This window comes from Eutrema salsugineum, unplaced genomic scaffold (assembly GCF_000478725.1).
Source record: "Eutrema salsugineum unplaced genomic scaffold, Eutsalg1_0 scaffold_8, whole genome shotgun sequence".
Lineage (NCBI taxonomy): Eukaryota > Viridiplantae > Streptophyta > Magnoliopsida > Brassicales > Brassicaceae > Eutrema > Eutrema salsugineum.
This window is the reverse complement of record NW_006256414.1, coordinates 3,734,406-3,741,131: the sequence shown is the minus strand read 5'-3', so window position 1 is coordinate 3,741,131 and position 6,726 is coordinate 3,734,406. Positions and strand designations below refer to the sequence as shown.

Genomic DNA, 6,726 nt, shown 5'->3' with positions numbered 1-6,726 from the left:
TTTAATCGCTATTTATCTGCTTTTCATTCGCTTGTTCTTTGCTTCAAATCGCCTCTTGTTTAATCGCTTTCTATTTGCTTTCACTTGCTTTCATTTTTATTTGCTTTTTACTTGCTTTCTAGTTTAGATTTAGTGACAACCAAAAACCCAAAACCAAAACCAAAACCCTTTTAGTTCTAATCTGATTTAAGCGTTGCAGTGAATTCGTACTGGAACAACTAAGTCTCTGTGGATCGATACCCTAAGTACTACAGCGCACATATGTGCACTTGCAGACATTTAGGGGTTATAAATTTAAAACCTGAAGCTTAGTAAAACGAAAACAACCAACCCCGTGTTTACACGCTCATCATGGCTGAAAACCCTAATAAATACTAAAAACACGTGTTGGGCTTCCTTGTAAATATTGGAGATTTCTGGGCCCAAGAGATTCTTCAAAACTGAGACAAAATCACGTTTTTCTTATTTCTGCGATCGGTGTCGAGCGTCACTCTCCATGGTGTCAAGCGACACTAAAGCACATAATTCATGCTTCACAAATTTGATCCCTGTTTTGCTCCAAAGTGCTCCAAAGTGATCCAAAATCTCCAATTAAGCTCCACACGGACCTAAGACCTGTAAAGACTCCAAAAGACTCTAAAACACTAAAAAAACTCTATAAATAAGACCTATATCATGGTCAAAAACCATAAAAACCATTATATCAACTCCCCCAGACTTAGCATTTGCTTGCCCTCAAGCAAACAGAATACCAAGCAAGAGAAAGAGATTTGAAAAACACGGAGATTCAACTTTTCAATGGAACATCGCTTTGACCGATCACCTTATAATCCACATGCTGCTTCATCATTCCAAATTGAACCACCATGTAGTTCTCCGCAGACATTCACAGCCTCTCAGATTAAATCCAAAATCTACACCATTGTCCATAAACCCTCATCGCTGGGTCTCATCAATGATTCTAGTGCCAAGAACCTTCTAGACTCTTTCCCGTACTATACTTTGACAAATCAGCCATACAAATTTTGGTACTTCTTCTCTTCCCCCAGACTTATTCTTTTCACACTCTCATCTTTTATGGCATACACGGTAAGGTTAAAGATGCGAGTATTGATGGTGTTTGCCATCGAATCCCCGATTTGTCCCCTTAGTATGTATCAATTGTTTTCAGCGAATAATGGGGTCATAGGAAACTTTTCTACCCCTCGCTTCCTTTCTTTGTGTGATCATTCATTCTTAAAAGTAAAATAATGAGATCATTGGAAATTTTCCTAGCCCTTTACTCCTAGAAGAAAATCATCTCAATCTTTTCGCCTTTTTCATTCTTTTTATACTGAACATAAGGGAGCAAAGCACCAACTTTAGATCTCACACAGGCTTTCATTTGTCAAGTATGAATGAGGAATCAAACTCTATGAACATCAGTCACATCAATGAGGTAAAAGAAAGAGTTCAGAAATTAGCTTAGGTTAGTAGACTTTGTTGGAAACATGGACGCCTCTAGTCAACTGATCAACCTTTGGATATTTCATTAGTCAGATCTAGACTGATTCTGCAGTAATGGTCACTTAGATGATAGGTCAGAACAACAATCCAAGAAAAGCATCATAATCTCCAACAGGTTTTGACTCAAAAACAATTTGACACAACTGACTCTTAAGAAAAAACAAACAAAATAACAGCGACCACTTCCCCCAGACTTAAACAACACTGTCCCCAATGTTATCAAGACTAAGGTTGGTGAAACAAAAGAAAATAAATAAAGAAACAAGTAAAAATGGAGAACTTACCTGGCTGCGATGATGGCGTCGACCGACACTGATGATGGTGTAGTGTGACACTCGTTCTCTTTGTACTGAATTGCAGCAAACCCATCCAAATTTCTGCTTTGACTCCGGTTTCCTGATTACTTTATTTTTTTTTATTTTTTTGAACAGAAACAAGTGACAGGCGACATCGATGGTGGTGTCGCTCGACACCAGCCTCTATTTCACCTATTGAAGCTGAACCGGATCTGACCGAGCCCCAACTCCTTGACATTGAGGTCTCAACGATGCATGAAGGACCAATAACCAGGGCCAGAGCAAGGATACTACAACACAAATACAATCAAAGCATACAAGCCGCAACTAAAGAGATAACAAAGGAAGATCAAGTGCAACTAGAAGAAAGCCCAAAGGAAATGGATCATTGTCTACACGTTTGGACCAAGACATTTCAAGATCCTCCATCAAGCAGCCCAAAGAGTCAAGAGTGTTGGCCTCTTTTGAAAAGACAAGCCCAAGTTCAAGTACTCACCATTTCGAGAATGAATCAAGACGCCTAGAGGGGAGCATTCAAGCGTGGTCAAAGACAAGATTGGAGATGAGTTAATCATGGTCCCAAATAAGGTAAGTCTTTCAATTAATTTGACTAATGAATTTCATTGTCTTTGTTGTGTTTCAGCCGCAAGAATTTAGTCCAGACTTTAGCTTATTAGTTTGAATTTTCTTTATAGTTTTCCTTGTTTATTTACCTTTGATGTTGCACTTTTCCTTTTCAAGTCCTGTCGCATTTAGTCTTTTTTTTTCTTTTGAGTCTAAGCCGCTTGGACATTATATAAGTCCCTTTACGGCCGTGTAATCTTTTGAACTTTGATCAATAAAATCGAACTTTTCTTTCAAGCTTTTCTCAGCAAAGAAAAACTTGTTAAATCTCTTTGTTCTAGTCGAAACCAGTTCCTCCTAAGCCAAAGATCTCTTGTGTTTTATCACAAGCCTTTCACAGCTTGTGTGGTGCACCTCATTCCATTGTTACTTAACCGATCCTCCACTCGATTTCCTGGTTAGAGAAGCTCAACCATTAAATCAACCCTTGGCCGTTAGACCAAGCTTTGTGTTCCGAGATCATGCAAGCCTTGAGATAACCCTGAGCTTGTATCAAAAACTCTATTAATAAAATCTATATCATGGGCAAAAACCATAAAAACCATGATATATTAGAAAGTAATTACCTCATCATCAGTCAAAGAAACAAACTAGTAGAAGAACCAAATCCAAGTAATTTCGAGCCTGAAACATCGAATCCATTCATCAGTAGAAAGAAACACGAAAAACTCTTATTTGGTTTCTAATTTTGGTTTCTTAAACACGAGAAACACGATATACACAAAAAGACGAGTCCGTTCACCAAATCAATTTCTCATATAAGATTCCCCAAGAAATTCAGTTTCGTTTCTCATATATGATTCCCCAAGTAAAAGAATTCATTTAACAAAATCAGTCAAATTGAAAAAATTTTGCAGAGATTACCTGGGTTTTCCTTCGCACCATCACCCTCTACCCAGAAAATCGCAGATATTCCTCCCATCAAAGCAACGAACCGATTCGATTCGACATGCATGGATGACTCGAAGGATACATCTCTCAATTGCAAATTGAATCGCAGGATAAAGATAGAGTTTGGGAAAAAAATTTGTCGAGGGAGAAGAGAGAGAGTTTTGGTGTAAAAAATAAAAATTAATATTAAATTGTCCCAACCAATGAAAGCTTGCCACGTTAGCGGTGTTTAAGGTTGCTAAAAACGCTTACAGAAGTACCGATGCTTCTCATTTAACCCATTTAAAATTTATTTGTATTCCCATTATTTGTTAAGAACCTGCCTTTGGAGATATTTCTTTTTAAGACCATGACTAATAGGGTCTCTTAAGAGAGTTTCTTAGTTAGAATTAAAAGTAATATAAATTAATGCTTTATGTTAAGAGTTGTATTTTATTTAAGAACTTTAAGATATGGTTCTTAAGAATCTCGTGGCTTCGTGTGATTGGAGTAAACAATTCTGGAAAAACTTTAAGGGGCCAAAATTTTCTCAACCAAATTTTTCATTCCTTCATATTTTTTCTTCCTTCGATCTTTTGTCTCGACCAAAATTTTTTTCATTCTTTTTATTTTCCTAGACTCTTCCTTGTTTTTTCTCCATCGCATTCGAGGAGTCGTGATGTTGTAGGGTTTCTTCCTTCCTCTGGCCAAATCTCCGATTATCTTCTCCTTGCTTCTCCCCAGAAGGTAATCATGGACGCCGTGACGGCCAATTTGGTTCAATCTCCAGCCTTTATCCGTTGAACCTCCGAAAATGTCTCTGGCTCGATTTTCCTTACGGCAAGCTATCCTGGGTTCATGGGATTCGGCGGCTAATTCACTTAACCTTGATTCTTGAATGAGATTGAATTTATTTGTTTTGCACAATCTCGTGGTGTTGTGGTGCTTAATCTACTTGGAAACGCCTCATAATCGAGTTTTCTGATATTCGATTTTAACATTCCGTATCAGTTAGAATGGTTTAATTAAAATCCGTTGTTTATGCTTTCAACACAATTCTTCTCTTATTTTCGAGACCATTGCAAAGCCGTACAGCTTCTGGTAAGTCTCAGAAAAGTCTTGTGATCAAAGCTTCAGCTTCTGGTGATGCTTTAACGGATTTAATTGCGCCACTTGAGTTGAAGTCTCCGGTAGGGCAGTTTCTGTCACAGATATTAGTGAGCCATCCTCATCTTGTGCCAGCAGCTGTTGAACAACTTCAAACTGATTGAGAAGCTGAGGAACAGAACAAAGATATCTTCTGTCCCTGGAACATATATTGTTCTCTACAAGTTTGGTTTTATATGCTGATTATTATTATAAACCTTTCAGTTGCTGTATAGATTTTGGATTTTTTAATTAGATTGCTTCTTCGGGTGTTTAAGAGAATAACTGAGATTTTAGTTTGAGACCTATGCTTTGCAATTGCATTATGACTTGGTTGGGTTTGAATTCTGAACACAACTAATACAGGGGTAGACATTGCTACTTGTTAGAGTTGAAAAGGTTTATTGAATAGTAATATTACCGTTTCTTTTGATCTACCATTAGAATTTAACATTGGTGAATTGCTTATGTTTTGTCAATATTTCTCTTGCTTCTTGGATTTTTTTTTTTTTTGAAGTTCTGTTAAATGTTTTTTTAAGAACTTTATGGGGTTCTATCATTGGACCCTATAAAATTAAAAGCCTCTTAACAAAGTTTCTTAAACCAAATTACTAATAAAAAATAGCTAAGAACCCCATTAAAGTCTTTTACATTAATCGGGCGTCTGTTAATGAATTTTTAAGAATTTTTGGCCCAAAAAAAAGAAAAAATCCAATATTTATTAAGGACGTTTCTTATTTGAAGACTTTAAGAGACCTCTGAATGCCACATGTCTTCTTTTTATTGGGGTTTGTTAATGGCAAACAAGTTCTCTCTATTATTTTTTGCTTTTTTTTTCTCTTTCATTCTCCTCCTTTTATCTATTTTAATTTTTTTCTTCGATTTCTCTATTTTTCTTTTTAAAGTTTTAATATTAAAATATGTTTTAAAAATCTTAGTGGGGTTTTACCAATAAACATGGTCTAAGGCAATAAAGCATCAAATATGTGATATGTACTTTACTTCATAAATGTATACTATAGTCATTCCACATTGACTTTAATTAACTATATACAAATGGTGTGATTAAGTTAAAATCTACTTTGTTTTGTAATGTGTTTTTTTTATATTATAATTGTTAAATTTAAATAATATCATAATGTATGGAAGTTTTGAAAGAAAAAAAATAATCGGTCAATTTTTAAAATTTATAAATAAAGTATATTAATGGCTCTTGATTTCACCTTGATCTCCACAAACTTTTGATTGTTTCATGGTTTTGTTCTCATATTTTTTAGCTGGAAACAGTGAATACATAACTAGAAACATCTCGTACTTGGAAAATCGAAAAACTTTTTATTAACCAAGCATCCCTGATCCCTCTATGATCAAGGAAAGAACATCTGATGCCGTTGTATCCTTGTCACTAAGTCATCTTTGATTGCTGCAAAGATCAAGACCACAAAAACCATTATAGATGTAGTACATCCAGCAGACTCTAAGTAAAGAAAGAAACAATAATGATGAAGAGGATAGTTCAGAAGAGAGTTTTATGATGAAGATGACCAGGTGCCTTGGAGTGACAGAGATTATTAGCAAATTCAGCGAGTGGATGAAGTGTGAATATGACATGTTTTCTTGTAGTGGGATTCTTTGATAAATTCTTGCCAACGAAAAGGAAACTTATATACCTTCGATAAACCCTAAGTGAAGTCTCCAAAGGAACACCTACCTGACTCATGGAGAGTAAAGGATGATAGTGATGTATTGCTTGCCTTTGATAGGGGTATCTATTTTATTGGGTTTAATGTCCAACTCTCCAATTAATATGATATTGTCCGTTTTGGGCCCAACTGGCAAAGTCCGCACGGATTTAGTTTTGGGCTTATTCCCAAAAGGCCTCATACTAATTGGAGTTGGACATTACTTATATACTAGACCATATTAGTCCAAACTTCCGATGTGGGACTTTGGATTGATTTCCAACAATCTCCCCCTCAAGCCAAAGACCTTATAACTCTTGATCTCCAACCTACAGCGATACTTAGTACCATCTTGTACTTACGACTTAGTACCATCTTGTACTTCTTAATCGCAAGGTCACCTTGAGGGTTTCTCCTCCCACAACGAACATTCAGTCCAAAGCCGCACGGATTTGATTTTGGGTTCTTTCCAAAAAGGCCTCATACTAATTGGAGTTGGACATTACTTATATACTAGACCATATTAGTCTAAACTTCCGATATGGAACTTTGGATTGATTTCCAACAGTCTCAACGCTAAACAAAAAAAAAACTAATAAATT

General features: G+C 36.1%; 1 long non-coding RNA gene across 1 annotated transcript; it reads right to left on the bottom strand.

Annotated features, from left to right (window-relative positions):
* Positions 1-287: 287 nt before the first annotated feature.
* Positions 288-3,474, bottom strand: LOC112088933. The gene is made up of 3 exons (XR_002900777.1): positions 3,291-3,474; positions 2,993-3,050; positions 288-2,907 (listed from the first exon to the last, which is right to left on the bottom strand). It is a non-coding gene; the product is annotated as an uncharacterized LOC112088933 (long non-coding RNA).
* Positions 3,475-6,726: the final 3,252 nt, after the last annotated feature.